Raw genomic sequence first — 16,089 nt, forward strand, 5'->3', positions numbered from 1 at the left:
GTTTGCTCTAATGAGTACAAATAACTGTACATGCAGGTGGCTGCAGAGATAAAACTGATGAGATCAATTCCTTGTTGGTCAGTGTTAAGTGAACTTGGCCACTTGAAGCCAGCTAGAGACAATCCAAGGGAGGAATTATTCAACTTCTGCTGTGTTGCTTCAGTAAATTCTCTGAAGGAGATATTTCAATTGCTGTTAACTTTTCTTGGGACTGTTTAATAACTTCTCCTTGTTCAGATATAACTTTAATAGTCAACCAATGACAGCACTGATCGCCTCAACACCCAAAACAAACAAAGAAGACCTGAAATATTTATGTGACACTGATCTTTATTCATCTGCTAGGGTTGACAGACCAGCCTCAGGAGGAGACAGTGCCCTCTTGTCCCTTGTTCTAAATTTGCAGCCCTTGCAATCAAGCCTCTCCACCAAGCACAGAGACTGGCTGGGTGCAGTGCCACACAGCTCACACAGCCCTTCTTCACTCTCACCAATGCAAAGCATGTGTTTCTGATACCCAGCTTCCCTGCTCCAGTTTTGGCCATAGTGGTTTTCAGGAGGGAGGGAAAGTAAAGCAAAAAGTAACAAGGCTCTTACTTTTCTGGAGATCTGTCATTTAGCTAGTACTCTTTAGGGCACCAAGAAACGGCCAGATAGAATCATAGAATCACCAAGGTTGGAAAAGACCTAAAAGATCATCCAGTCCAACAGTTCATCTATTACCAATAGCTCCCACTAAATGAGATGAGATGAGATGAGAACTGTAAGATAACATAACAGTATGCGTGAAGAAATTGCTGGGGGGAAGGGTAAGAAATACAGCAGAATTCTGATTTTTTGAGTGATTCTGTTGCCTGGATATTCGACTAAGGAAAGAATAGATAAACAAATCTTTTCAAAAGCAATTATGGTTGAGATTACTGTCTATCTCCTTCATTGACTATACTGGATGTGCCCAACTATAAAGATTGTAATGGAATTATCTTCTCTAGACTTCTTACTGTTTCATTTCAAAGCTCGCAAAGGCATTTTGATTCTCTGTGTTATTTGGCTTCAGACAAGGAGGATTACGGCCTGTAGCAGCCGTAAAGGCCTATGGCAGCTTTACCTGTGGAAAAGACAAAATGATAAACTGAAATTTCTTCGTTTTTTAATCTCAGGCACTCTGAGTCCTTGCATGCTGCTGCATATCATTTACTGTACTCTTGGACACCATCGAGATAGATACAACATCTACAGAACTATCTGGGCTACAGCAGTCCTGATGGAATCAAGTAATTCATGAAAGTTATGTAATAGATATAAAATCAGAAACACATACACACATATCTGGAAAATATACCAAGAAAACTGAGGTAAAATGAGTGAACTGCAATATTTTCACATGAGGACTCAGCTCTTGTTTTGATTCCTTCACCTCTATGGATGGTGGAGTTGGGATTTCACAGACTCGATCCTGGTTTGTGTCAGATGAACAGATATCACTTTTGGGGCATTTCAGATATCTCTTCTGTCTCTTTACTTTAAAGGTACCTGTTAAGAATGTTTTGCTGTGTTCTGAATGCTGACTCACCTCAGGTTTCTGTCTTCATGATGCAGTGAGGATCTCAATGAATTCACTGAACTAAAATGCATTTCTCTGTGGGCTCAGCAGATTCAGGGAGGCCCAGGGGATGCATGAATCTGAAAAACTAAGTGGAACTTGCTCAGAAGAAACAGCAATCTTATGTTAACATACTAGAGAATAAAGCTGTGACAGTATCAGGTACAGGAATATGTTGCAAAGGTTAAGCTTATGCAAAAGGTTCTTTGGCTGAGTATGGATGACGTTGGTAATTCAGTCACCCTGAAACCAAGTGAAAGTATCTAGATAGGGCTTCACACCCAGATCTGTACAATTTTGCTAGAGTTATACCAACAAGATTTCTGCATGCAGACAAGGCCCACTTATACGAAATTCATTTCATTTATTCAAACCTCTCTGCTTTTCCTGAACTAATTGTATGTCCCAGATAAATTGCACCACCGCAGACTAGCTCTGTGTTTGGAAATGCACTCCCCCATCCCCATCTGCTACTCCCTTTCACCAGCTGGAACACAACGTCTTATGTTGTGATGGATTGGCCCACACTTCACTCAGGGAGATGATGGGGTGTGCTGCTACCTGCTCTTTAATAACTGCATCATATTTTATCTACAGGCATTAAATTGGCACTCTAAAAGACAGGGCTGTTATTAAGTTAGCAACTTAATTTAAAAAAGGAAGTCATGTGCTTTAAGATGAGAATTCAGACAAAGAGTGCTGCTTGTATTGTCAGATGAGTCCTTGATGTTGCCTGAAGGAGACAGTCACTTTGGAAAATGTAAGATCCGCGGCATAACTGTAGTTTGGATCTGCATTTGCTGGTTTTCTTTAACTGCCAAAGGAGCATCTTGTACCCTTTTGAAGGTGGTACTGGTCCCTTGTCTGTCCTTAACAGCTGGTAGGAAGAGCTGCAAAACTTGTGAGATTCTGGTGTTTTTCCCCCATGTGCAGTGGTCTGAGTCCTTCTTTGGGGCACTGGCCCACTCTTCTTGATGCTCAGCATTGAAGTGAGGGTCTCTCGCTAGCCTGGCATTTGGTCCATGCTTCAGCCCCTACAGTCTTGTGTGGAAGGCAGGCAATTGTGTTACCTTTAGATAAAAGAATTAATTAAAGGTCGGTTAACTTCATTTTTCTTAAAAGGGAGCACTGCTTTTTTGTTGCCCTTTTGCTTTGTTTATTAAAAAAAAAAAAGAAAGAAAGAATGACTCTTAAGTCCATGATCAGTCTTGCTATAGCGTTCTGAATTGTAATGTGAACTACTTAGTGTTCTGGTTTTCTTGAGCCCTCAGAGAACAATTTGCAAAAGTATATTGCATTTAGGTACATTTTACAAGGTGTACATGACAAAAGTGTCTTTCCAAAGATGGAATGGTCTTCTTAGTTCATGGTAACATTCAAAATAACAGAATTTCATCTTCTAACTATTGTACCAGCTAATGCTACTGCACTCAGCACATAAGCTAATTGTACGCTGCATGGAGCTTCTATAACCATCTCTTTCCCAGTTCTCCATCAGGAAAATAGGCCTTAATAGCACATATGGGAGTTTAATCTCAGGAGAAACAGACCTGAATAGCCAAGTGCCCTTGTCTCCCACCTCTCATTTATATAAAGGCTTCTTAAAGTGGAGTACCTCTTTTCCTGACAAAATAACCTAGATCCAAAACAATTAGAGCCTTGAAAGCTTTGTATTTTCCCCATAGGCTCTCTGGCAGCCAGTGCAGCTGCCTGAGTAGCACCATAATGCTCTCCTGTCATAAAGTCCCACTTAATAAGTAGGCTGCTAAGTTCCAAATTAGCTTTGGCATTCAAGTGGTGTCATTAAATAGAAGAAGAGATCAGAGCTAGACAGGGAATAGGCCAGATGGAAACTGAAATAACATTAATGGACATCTTTTCTGCTTGCCTATACATCTTTCTGAACAGTGCTAAGGTCCTGTGTCACCACTCAGCAGATGAGATTAAGCGCCAAGCAGTAATATTTATTGTGTGAATCTTTTAAAGTGTATGTTCATAACCAAACTGTATTGATGCATTATAATACAACATACCACAAAATTTTCTGCATTTCATATAGATGCAAGCTGTTGACCTGTGTTTGGATACAAAGCACGATAGGCATTGGTTCATTGATAATCTTCATTCAAAATGTGGCTAAAATATTCAGAATACTGAAAATCTGTGCAATCTCCATTCATTTCGTTCTTTTCTGAGGTATTTGCCCCATAATGACATACCAGGATTATACAGGATGGAGTTACTGGGTTTTGCATGAAACAGTTCATGGTGGATTTGGAAAAGGGGATAACCTCTATTAAACACTGGTATTATTGGAAACTTGAGCATAGGGAGCAAATTGCAGGATATTGCACATGGTTCTTTGACGGTTATCTTTAAGGTGGAGGAAGGATCATTGTTGCTCTGGGCAGGAGTGGAAAGAAACATATAAGAGCAGGGGGAAACACATGAGAAGAAAACTAAAAGACCTACTAGCAGCCACTTAGGCTGCTTTCACTTAGGAGTGTACTTGGAGTGGCACTTGTACACCAGGACAGAGCCAGGCTGGATTCCAATGATGATCAGTGTTCCTGTTGCTGGCTTTCCATATCACTATAGCTCTGTCCTTCCCCTTTTTATCCCAAGAAGGCCACTTCTTTTTACCATTTCCTACTGTAGCAAATGCTGGTGGCTAGCCTGAGCCTAGGTAGAAACATCAGCTTGGCAGATGTTATCCAGAGGTCTCCTTTCCTCCTCTCCCAAAAAGGCCACTGTGCATTGTATCTTCTCACACAGTGCTGCCAGCAAAGGCTGCAAGAGGGCTCAGCTTCCTAGGGCTGGGGTATTAGCTCAGCTGACAGCTTCAGTCATGGTTTTCACCTGCTTGAGAGGCAACAGTTCTAGGGTTCAGCTACATGGGATCACTGCTTTTGGACATGACATTGTCTGTAACTTGACTTGAGTGGTTAAAACCAAAATCTTCAATGAAATAGTTCTTAATGAAGCAGGAAACTGAACCAGTATGTACTTCATGGATCTGCCAGAGTGCCTTTCAAGTTATGTTAGTGTTACAGGAACCCCAGGAGGAGATAGAATTTTTCCACTTGTTCCAGGGAAACACTGAACTATTTCTGCTGTTTACCATCAAGCAATCTTAACCATTTGGGTAGTCACATCACCTGAAAAGCCTTGTCATCTGAAAGCCAACTTCTGCATCCTCCATCAGCTTCTGGTACAAGCTTGACAGTTTACTCTTAGGATGAAATTGTGTATCCTGTCATAGAGAGGAAAGGGAGAGGCAGTAAGGATTTAAAAAAAATAAAAGGAGGGGACTTCTGTTTTGTCAAAATGCAGTGAGATTACAGCACTTTTTCATCCACACATTTCTGGCAAATCGATCTAATGGAGACACTGCAATTTTAAGAACAGAGCTAAGCTCAGAGAGCAGCCTGAATGCAAGCATTGTCCTGAGGGAAGGCTTGAGCAGCATTTGAGTCAGAGGATAAGGTAATTGGATTTTGCTGTTTACTTTTCCCTGGGTAGGAACAGCAAACAATAATCTCAAAGGGACAAAGGGCACTGAGTTCCACTCCTGATCAACTCTGCATGAGTTTATAATCTCTTCACTGCAAGCAGTAAAAGATTTTCTTGGTGTAGCTACAAATATTGGGAAAAATTTGTTTCCAGGTAATTCAAGATAAAATCTGGAAGGAGTTACTAGCATGAAGATTGCATTTTGCTCTGAGAGTTGCAGAAAGACTTTCCTAATGCAGAGGGAAGGCGAATTATTTTGTCACGTTGCCTTTTCCCTTAAGGTACTGTGTTTCTTGCTTAATTTTAGAATCACTCACGCTGCTTAGATAACATCAAAGTGGCAGAAACACTCAAACTGCCTGCTGCCAGCAACAGGCCTGAAGAAGTAGCAAGTAAGCAGTGTCACGTATGCACCGAAATGTGGCACCATGGGGAGTCCACCAAATGTTCCTGATGTTGCCTTTCAGCTCCTGGAAACAAACTGCTGTACAAGTAACAAAAAATTACCTGCAGAGTCAGTGGGAGGAATAGCTGTTTTTCTGAGTCACCAAACCAGAAAAAGCTCTTTTGACAGGATCATCACCACCTGCAGTCAAGATCAACAAAAAGGGTTTCCTACCCCAATGAAGCTGCTATGCAGCCATGCAGTTGCTTTTCTCAGAGTTCTTTCATTGTCCCTTTCGTTGTTTGTGTCATCTCTCTGAGCTGAGATGGGAACCAGGAGCTCTGACAGCAGGAGCCATTGCTGTAGATGCTCTGTGAGCCACCTCTGAGAGTGTCAAAGCTGCCTTTGCATCTCTACAGTCACTGCTGCTGCTTGCCACCACAGCACACATGCTGGAGCAGCCGCCCCAAGCTGCAGGATGTCCTAGATTATCATTGTGGTCCTTTTCAACCCATGCCATTCTATGATTCTATGATTCTAAATTACACGTATATATATAAAGTGAGCCAGTGTGTGGAAAAGTTGATTGTGTCCACTCCTGACATGAGGTCACTTTGAAATTCCCCCATCCAAACCATGTTCTTTACCAGAACATAACAGCAGGAGATTTCTAGGCTGTGATGCTTCAGTGTAAGTGGAAATCAGGCCTAGGGGTTCAATTCCTAAATATAAGAGGGAGATACACTCTTGTAGTATTTCTGATTAATGCCTACAGTTTCAATGTATATTTACCATATTAAAAGAAAAAAAAGCAGCAACATCTGAGTGCAGATATTTTTGAGTAAATTATAGACTTTCTATTAAAAACATTTACAGCATCTGGAAGCCCATTAGACAGACTTCCATATAAAAAAAAAAAAACAAAAACCAAAAAACAAAAAACAAAACAGAAACACTACATCCAGTTTTTACATAGGAAATTTATGATCAAATGTGCATGGTGGGAAGGATAAACTATTTGTCCCACATAAGTGGGAGTTTTGTTCAAGGTAATTTAATAGCTCATATTTAGAGAGTAGGATCCAAAACCTTTTGGAATAACTACTTCTCCAGAGAGATGCATGAATTTCTCTGGCATTCCTTTTCCTCTCCCATCCCAGTACACCTATGTGAGCCCTCACTACGCTCACCCAGATAACTGTTGGAGAAGCAACCATGCTGCATTCATGCCATGCACAGGATTTAAAAGGCAATAGTATCCTATGGAAGAGCATAACGGGGTGATTTTTTCTTTATGGCAGATGGCCTTTATTGTCCATTAATTTGGGACTAAGTCAGAATTTAGTGCTGGGCACCATGTGCGGGACATTTGTGCTATGAAAAATGAAGAGCTGTTGCAATCACAATTCTGTCGCGATGGATGTGGACATGAATGATCTTACAGGCTGCCAACAAATGGTGAAGCAAATGAGAACAGGGAGATAAAATTATGTACAAAGTTTATTTAATCTGTCATGAATTGAGCCTGTAACCTAGTCAGAATTTCACTGATTGTTTCTTTGCCACATTGACTCTTTGTTTTCAACTTCTCTGCAATACCAACTTTTAATAGATTAGGTAGAGGAGAAAAGTCATTCTGGAAGGAAAGCTCTTTTAAAGGCAACTGTACAGAAATGCTCTGTAGAACCAAGGTTACAATGTGTTCTCTTCCTTTGTCAAGAAATTCTGCTGCATACACACTTCTGAACCAGTGAGCCAAAACTGGTGAACAGTAGGCACGTTTTCAAAAGGTAATTTGCTGTAATCTCTGCCCCTGCCTTTGCCATTCCACAAGGCATCTTTGGTATACTGAACGCCATTTTAAAAACTGGGGTGGGGGGGAAAAAAAAAGAAAGACGTAAAGTATGGGTGGGTTTTTTTTTTTTTTTTTTTTTTTTTTTTTTTTTTTTTTTTTTTTTTTTAGTTTAGGCCATATGCTCAGTAGGATGGCATAGTTCTGTTTTCAGAAAAGCTTTGTGATCTATGATTAGTAATAAGGGCAGGCCAAAAATATGCAGAATTGGGTGTTGGTAAATGCAAACATATATTTACTTCAAAAGCAGATTGAGTTGTTGAAATTGCAATTCTAACATGTGCCTTTCATTACACTGTTTTGAAGCTTCACATGCCTACAGCACCTGGCATAAGAGCCTGCTGTAACCCACTTCAGTCCAAAACCAGCCTGACTGAACTGACGTTGATAGTGGTTGACCTAAATGAAGACACTTTATTTTTCAGTGGAATGGAGTCAGCTTTGAGATGTTAAATATCACCAAGTAGTTAGAGGCATCCAACTACTGTGGACAGCAACTTCTTAAGCAGTTCTGGCTGATTCTGCCAGTCAGCACCCAGTGATGGCTTGTTCACCTTGGTTTAAGTTGGTTCTGAACCTTGACCTAGAACTAAATAATTTTGATTTAGAAACGAATAAAAATGACCTTCCGTTTAAATCAAGTTTAACAAAGCCATGGTTTATTGAAGACTTCAAAACTATAGCTTGACAGAGGAAGGGAGATTAAGCAAGTTCTAACTGTGTACTGTTTTCCCAGTTAAACAGTTTTCTTAGCAGAGTTTTGATTACATCTGTATTTCCACTCTTCTCTTTGTTCCCAAGTCAAATTCTATTTTGCTAGATTGGTTAAGGAATGCAAATCTCAAAACCAAAGTTGTTTCAGCAACTTCTGTGCAAATATACATCAGAGTAGACAAGATGATTTATACAAACTTGGAGATCCAAGGAATTAGAACAGATTTAGTCATATCAGGCACAAAAGTTCAGACAGAAAAAATCAGTGGAAGATTCTTGTAAGCTCCACTTGGAAGATTCTGGTTATTTAAGAGCATCTAAGCACAGGCACACCCAACATGGAACAGAACAAACCCATCAGAGACTGTTCTCACTATTTTAAACTGTTAGTAAGTGAAACAAGAATTTTCTGCTGGGAAGAACAAGAGGGCATTGACCTGCCCTCCTTGCCTAAGCTAATCTCCAGTTACTCTAACAAAGCAAGGCCCTGTGCAAGCTTCTATGTCTTTTTCAAACTGCTACTTGTCAGTGGTGATACAGCCTTTCAGTTCTGTGTGAGCCCAAAGCAGGGCTGTGAGGCTGCAACTCTACAGGCTGCCTCAGGATGTTGAGTTGTTTGCATGTGCCTACAGCAGCTGCGAGTGATGGGGGGAAAAAAAAAAACAAAACCAAAACCATGAAAATGTGCACTGTGTCCAGGCTGAAAGCGTAATAAAAATGTATTTTCACTCAGTACAATGCTAGCTGCAGTAAAGTAGTACCATTAGAGGAAAATAAGTTTTATTGTTGCTAATGGGTAACTAAATATGTCTCTCTGTTCCATGTTCATGATTTTAATTTTCTGAGTATTGATATATTCCCACAGAAACCTTCCTGCTTCTTTCCTTTACTAGAAGGTACTGTGTTGAAGACAGCCATGTCTGTGCCCAATCACACTTTGTAGGAACCCTTCTGCTGTTTTTGGACCTCACTTGCAAGGTAGTCACCTGTTGGAGATGTCTTCCTGCAGAGGAAAACACACAGTTTGCATCAGACTTACCAGACATCTCCCATCCAGCTGATGCTGGGCAAGCATCTGGTGTGACCTCCAGTCATTTTGGTGTGAGAAGAGGAACTCCTCAGCCCAATGTTCTCTCTTCCTTCTTTGCAGACTAAGGGCTATTTCCTCCAAGTGCATGTCCTTTAAAAAAAGAGAATAGTGGAAAAACAAGGCAGAAATAAACTCTGAAAGGAATTATTACTATAGCACTGTGATCTGCCTCATCTGTGTTCTCTGGTCCAGTTTCCTAGCAGTGGAGGATAAACAGCAGACCTCAACCATTTGATGCTGAATTAAATTGCATTTCTGTTTGTTCATACTGAGAACAATTAATCTGAAGACTGCCCATTTATTACATGAGCTGTTCATTTGGCATGGTAGGAAAGGCCTTTGGCTTCAGCATCTTTGGTGTATGTGCTTAGAGCAACATGGCATTTATGACTGAATTGACACCCGCTTAGCCTCTGCTGGAGCAGACTAACTGATGCTGGGTGGCTGCTGGTTTCTCTCCCAGCAGCAGAAGAGCACTGATGAGATGTCTGTGGGGCTGTGTTCCAATAGAGAATCAGACTGCTGTGAGGGAGCAGCTGGCATCTTCCTGCTTGGAAGGCCACCTGTCCTTCAGCCCCTTCACCTATTGCTCTGGCTGGAGCCCATTGATACCTCCAGCCATTTGTGACGATTAGAAATGAACAAGAGTGTCATGGGCTCAGGTTCCGGAGAAAAACTCTGTCTGTTGCTTGCTCTTTTTGGGCTCTGGCTTGTCACCATCACAAACTCGATGGTGTGACCTCGAGGCACAGCACTGACAGGGCACGCTGGGTGCAGATTCTTTCCCCATCTCTTCTTTCTGCGCAGAGCAGCCCGGGCCAGGTGGGATGATGAGAGGCCCTCCATCCCACCCATCCCGGGTGATTCTGTGATCCTCTGCCACCACACAGCAGGCTGTGCCCAGCTGCAGAGCCGCTGCTTCCCAACGGAGACAATCACAGGCTGCAAAGGTGGGTTTAGCAGAGGGGGTCAGCCGGCCCCACATACCCCGGGGATCAGATAAACCAAACGGGCTGCAGGAGTACCACGATTTATCTTATCCTGCTGCCTCGAGGGAGGAGACCGCGGTCTGCAGCCCACGCCGCTGCGGTTAAACCCACACCACCCCGCAGCACAGCCCGACCGCTCCGGCGTTACCAGGAGCCCCGCGGGCAGGCTTCGGGTTCTCAGACCCCTCCGCCCCATCACCCACCCACCGCTCCGCTCGCGGCCCGAGCTGAGGTAAGTCCGTGGCGAAGTTTCGCTCCGCCCCGCGCGGGATCGGAGACGGGACGCGGGGCAGCCTGGCTGAGACGGCGCCGAAGGCGGGAGGGCAGCGCCGCCATTTCAGCACCCGCGCGGCCGCCCCGCGCCCGACAGAGGGCGGGCTCCGGCAGGCGCCCGGCCGAGCGAGCGGGGCCGCGCGGCGGGAGCCGAGCCGGGGAGGGCGCGGGGTAGCGGCTCGGCGGAGCCGGCGGCCGCGGGGAGCCGCGCGTAGCCGCGCTGAGGCGTCGCGTCCTGTCCCGCCTCCGCTGCGGAGCGCTGCGTGGCGGGCACCTGGAGAGGCGGAGGTAAGGCGGTAAGCCCCGCTCCCCTTTCCCGCCAACTTGCCCGGAGCGAACGATTCGGTCCGAACCGAGGAGCTCCGTCCGGCCGGGCCGCTGTTAGGGAGCCGTAGGGTGGGCTGGCTCCGGTGCTCGGCCGCTCGCTTCGCCCTCCACAAGGCTGCGTCTCCGCGTGCTCTCCCGCGCAGCCTGAGGGCTCGGGAGCCCGGAGCGGGGCTGGGAGCCGTGCCCGCCGCAGGCAGCTCGGGCCCCGGTCGCTGAGGGTCGGCTTTGGCCCTCCGACCGAGCTCACGGGGCGGTGAGCTGCTTGGTCACCTGCTCGTCCTCTGAGGCACGGCCCTTCTGCTGCCCTTCTGTGGTATCGGGGATCGCGTTCGTGTAGGAGCATCCTCACGGCCCGGCCGCCAGGTGTTTGGGACGGGCTGAGCACACCTTGCTTTTAGTTGGTGGGGTTGGCCGCTTCTTGAACGACGTGTTAAACTTCCTCATTCGCTCGAGGAACGCGGGTCTGAAATCTCTGCCTGGCTTTGCACCGCCCCGGTGTGACAGCCTGGCAGCTGCTCAGGCTGGCTCGGGACCGGCAATGGAGACGTGAGTGATTGCGAGGACCAGCAAGCTCTGTGCTGAGGACAGCCCTACTGCTGACTGACCCTGCAGGCAGTCGGACTGTTCTTGGGTGAGGGTGCTGTCATACGGCATTGGGAGATGTAAAAACCTTCCTGCTCCAACTCAGCGGTCAGGTCAGCCTGTTCTGAGGCTGCTTGTGGGCAGCTCTCATAAGCAAGTTGTTCCAAACGATGCTGGAACCAAGCCGGTGCAAGAACAAGTTGCCTCTGCTTATCAGATGGATAAAGGGTGGCTGAGAATCCTTCCTACCTCTGCTCGGATTGCAGTAATTTATCCCATAGGAAACAGGATTGTTTCTATTCCTTAAGCTGTTTGTAACTGCATTTTCACACAGGCTATCACTTGTGTATAATAAGGTATAATGTCACTGCTTGTAAAGAGAGGAACGGAAGGAGAAAGTCTTCAATATGTTCTCCTCAAACTGGGCAGTTTATGCCCAGGATGCTGTCCAGCACATACGTGGAGAACCTGATCCTCTCCATCCCACTATAGCCGAGCAACTTGTGCTAAGATCTGCATTCTTCTGGGTGGACCAACATTTGTGACAGCTTTGCTTTCTCCTCTCTAAGGGGAGACAAAAGAGTTTCCCGGACACAAACGAGGAATAATCTGTTCTTTTGTAGCAGAGACAGTGTGCACATCTCAGTAAGACAGAAAGAAGAGAGATACAAGATAGACAGGGTGCCCTTAAGCTGACTGAAGAGTCGCCTCCTTTTAGGAGGTGGATATAGCATTATAGTGTGGCATTGTTTGGCATCAGGCGACTAGGAGTTAGTTATGATTTAATGCTGTTTGCTTCAGTGCTGGTGGAGTAGTCTGGGCTGCTAAGAGCCCATGAGTGTTATGAAACTTGGGGCTGGACCAAATCACTTCGGCTCCTTTGCTGATACTTCCATCATAGCAAATGCTTCTTTATCAGCTGCCAGCAAAGTACTCAGCACCATTCAAGATCCCAGAGGAAAGTACTTGTGTTCTGGATCAGAAAAGTGAGGAGAGCTGAGCGCTCTGGAAACATGGACCTCAGAGATGTTTCAGAATAATAATTGTTTAAAAGTGTTACAGGAAAACCACGTGGCACAGTTCTTCATTAAATATTTAATCTTTCCTATGAGTCAGACACACTGAGATCTCAGATGGAATAGTTTATATACTAAACACTGTTATTTTTGTTTTTCTCTTTTAGGATATTATCAGCATTTTGATGGTACCTCTGGCAGGCATGAGTCCTGTAAGCCTATTCTGGGTTGTGGAGGTGAAATGAGATCAGACAGGAAGTTGAGGAGGTGGGTAGGATATAACTGGAATTTTAATCCTAACTACTGAACAGGTAAATTTCCAGGGAAGTAGTAGCTTATTAATTCAGTATTTGCTGATGGGTCATTAGCTCATTACTAAGAAAGAAAAGGAAAAGCACACTTACAAATGAAGGACAGAATGGCTAAGGATGTAAGAGTCAGGCTTACAAAGAGGCTGTTGTTTAAAGGAGTTTAGGTTAGACAGTAAGTAACAGATTAGACAGTAACCATGCTTTCCCTGTAATTAATAAATCTTGTTGCCACATTTTATTTTCTCTTCTGAACTGAGGAAAAGGTTCAATAAATGTTAGAATAGGAAGAGAATGTGGAACTGAAAAAAAGTTGGGGAAGGAGGAATGATTTTAAATTGGGTCATCATGACTTGTAGTCATAAATTTAATCTGATTTAATTTAAATAAAAAAAGAATTAAAGAGAGACTTACCCTATCAAATACCTTCATGGAAACATGCTTTTTGAGAGAAGGGGGCTTTTCAGTCTGATTATTAGAAATTTTCCAAGATATTTTTGAGCAAAGAAATCTTTGTTCAGATATAAAAAATCTGCCTCTTCTGCTGTTCATAGCATTTCCTTACTACACCATCATAGTCAGAAAAAATGCATTTTCTGTTTTCGTGTGAAGACTGAATTTATGCTTGTGTTATTAAAAGGTACAAGAATTTAATTCAGAAAGATTGTAGCAAATTGCATGGCTAGTAAAGTTTGGTATATCCAACTACTTCACTTGACCCCTGTGGGCTTAAAAATGAGTCTTTCGCCTCTGTAGTGAGGGTTGGTTTTTGATTTTTCTTTTTGTAACTTTGCATTTATTACCATTTGAGAGTACAAAAACAAACAAAAAAAATTCATTAATCATGATTACACAGCACTGATATTTTAATACAAATACAAGCAGATAAATGAATGTAGTCTCTAAATTGTATTGGAGTGAGTGCTGAACAGACACTTAAACTGATTAGGAGGCTTAAACCTTGCCCAATAGCATTGTCAGTATGCTGAAACCAAAGAAACATGGTTGAGGGCTATATTTTCTCACCCTTTAGTCATACAAAACATAGTTTGCATAATGCAGTTTGTCATTTGCATCTATCAAAGTGATCCAGCCATTCACTGACCAGTACAGTATGGTACAAAAGCTAGCACTGAACATTTCAGTCTGTACTTCTTTGCAAAATACAGAATCCTCCTTTATATTCTATTACCAAAGAGAACAGTCAAGAAGCTGTCCAGCTTCCAGATTTGAAGATGTAGTTAAGTTTTTCCTTCAAGGAAATTGTAAGTGATTTTGAATCTCTGTACTGATCACAGAATCATACAGAATGGCTGGGGTTGGAAGGGACCTCAAGGATCATTGATCTCCAACTCCCAGTGCCACAGGCAAGGCTACCAACCTCCCCATTTAATACCGGACCAGACTAATGAGTGTTTGGCTTTACAATCTCATTTACCTTTTTCAAAGTATAAGAGCATCTGGAAGTGTCAGTCACAACTGATAGTAATGCACACAAGTTAATAGGCATATGTGTATAAGGTTAATTAAAGCACTTCCTTGCAAGAGCAGATGAAAGAAGCCAGTACTTCCAAATTGCCCAGGGATGGGCTTTTATTCACAGGCTGTCAGAAAAATATCCTTTTATCCCACGAAGAATTAAAAGAATGTAGTAGAATGTGTGAGGTTGAAGTCCAGTCATATCTACTGTAACTTGTGGTGACTTCTGACCTTTCTGAAATCCAAGTGCAGATTTGGAAAGCATTGTCTTGGACATTACTCCATGTGTAATATATGCATAGGGAAACCTTAACTTCATGGGTTGCAGTTCTTCAAGTTATTTATGTTGGATATGCAAAATCAAGTAGGATTGCCTACAGTAAAAAGCAAAAATTAAGGCAAAGTCATAATGGAATGTATTTGAACATACTGCCATGAAACATCGCCCTGATCTCATTTCAGTTGCAAAGTCCTTAAATGAACGGAACAAAGATTCCACTTCGGAGGCTGATTAATGAGGTTGTTGCAAACTGAACATTAACTATGTGTTAAGCGTTACTGATTGGTCTTATGTTCCCTATATAACCTGTGAAAGAGTTGACCTCTTACCTTGGTGATTGAGAGCAGATGTACATGGGGGAGTCTGAAATTTGTTCCCTCTCCCCTCATTTCTGTTGAAAAGGAGTGTATGGGAATGGAGAGTGTGGGCTTTATTGGCTTTGTCTCCTTAGCTCAATGTTTAAATGTAAAAAATTAGGCAGTTGTAGCTATTCTGTTAGTTTTTTGTTTTATTTTGTTTTGTTTTGTTTTGTTTTTTCCTAAGGGGGGAATGGATTTTAAAAAGGGAAGGATGTGATAAAAGTTGCTGTCAACCCTCACACTTCTCTGGCAAAGTGCTGAGAGTCTGTGCTTAGGTAACAGTAGCAGTGTATTGAACTTCATGTCCTTGAGTATTTGCTCTTTTTCTTCACATTCCCCTATTAGATATATTGTTTTAACTTTTCCTCTTGCATTCCAATTGAACATGTACCATTTGTGATGAACATACTTGGGAAATCAAATATCATTAGAAATCTGAAGCATATAAAAAAGCATTTTGAAAACCGTACAGTATTGTAGTACATGAGGAGTGGTACCAAAGCCCAAAGGTTTTCAAGGTATTTTGGGAAGCAGTTAAACTGATGAATACAATTATTTGAAACACTCCTTGGCTCTGCAATGAGAGGAGCAAAGGTGATAGAGGAGTGGAATAAACTTGTTTGCATCCATATCCATACAGTAAATGTTTTCTGATTAATCTTGTCTGTTTTGTAAATTAAGATCTATACTGCATCAGGACTCCAGGAGGATTTGTCTTCTTCATGCATGTCTGCATCTTGGTCTTCTTTCTGCATAAGTGAAATGATGCAGGGGTACAGTGTATCAGAACAGTGTCCTCATGCAAGAGCTTCAGGCTGTTAAGCAATAGGCGTATTCTGTGAAAAGACCAGAGAATACATTTATAGTGTAGAGAAGGAGTATGTAGGAGCAGGATGACCCCCACATTTTCAAAAAGTTCATCTCCAACAGCAGCTGGTGATACCAACTGTCCTTTCACTGAAGTATTCTGTGTGCTTAACTCAGAGCACCAAATATCTTGTCTGCAAGTCTGAAGTACCGAAAATCTGACCTGAAAATATTTCAAATGCAGAGATTTAAAACCTTCCAAGAAGGGGGAATTTACCAGTGCCTGACAAAGAACACAAATACAAAAGATTTTACCTTTTTTTGATGTGTGATTTTCATAAGGCTGTCAAAAATTATGAGGCATGATCTCAGTTCTGTTTGCACGGCGTCCCAGGAACAGTGGCTGTATTGCCTGTCTTTAAGGAAGCTGGTGATTCTTTGGAAGTACTTCTTCATACTGAGGGTACTGCTCTTTAGCATCTGCATCTGAAAGCTGTTCCGTGCCCTTGGTC

General features: G+C 42.9%; 1 protein-coding gene and 1 long non-coding RNA gene across 9 annotated transcripts in view; one reads left to right on the forward strand and one right to left on the reverse strand.

The window, feature by feature from the left end:
• Positions 1 to 50: 50 nt before the first annotated feature.
• Positions 51 to 11,179, reverse strand: LOC122181548. 3 transcript variants are annotated; one of them, XR_006179474.1, is made up of 4 exons: positions 11,017 to 11,179; positions 9,107 to 9,247; positions 4,762 to 4,856; positions 51 to 2,673 (listed from the first exon to the last, which is right to left on the reverse strand). It is a non-coding gene; the product is annotated as an uncharacterized LOC122181548 (long non-coding RNA). The 3 variants fall into 3 exon arrangements; XR_006179479.1 differs by lacking the exon at positions 11,017 to 11,179 and adding an exon at positions 10,354 to 10,407; XR_006179473.1 differs by lacking the exon at positions 11,017 to 11,179 and having other exon boundaries at positions 9,107 to 10,323.
• Positions 10,620 to 16,089, forward strand: part of MOB3B (MOB kinase activator 3B) — an 86,599-nt gene continuing 81,129 nt past the window's right edge. For 4 of the 6 annotated variants that reach the window (XM_042874056.1, XM_042874060.1, XM_042874074.1 and 1 more), the window contains exons 1-2: positions 10,620 to 10,707; positions 12,512 to 12,611. The gene's annotated coding sequence lies outside the window, so the exon portion shown is untranslated. The remainder of the gene's footprint in view (positions 10,708 to 12,511; positions 12,612 to 16,089) is intronic. The other 2 variants (XM_042874067.1, XM_042874092.1) reach the window with 2 other exon arrangements.

This window comes from Lagopus leucura, unplaced genomic scaffold, assembly GCF_019238085.1.
Source record: "Lagopus leucura isolate 7727_CA_CO unplaced genomic scaffold, USGS_WTPT01 Super-Scaffold_54, whole genome shotgun sequence".
Lineage (NCBI taxonomy): Eukaryota > Metazoa > Chordata > Aves > Galliformes > Phasianidae > Lagopus > Lagopus leucura.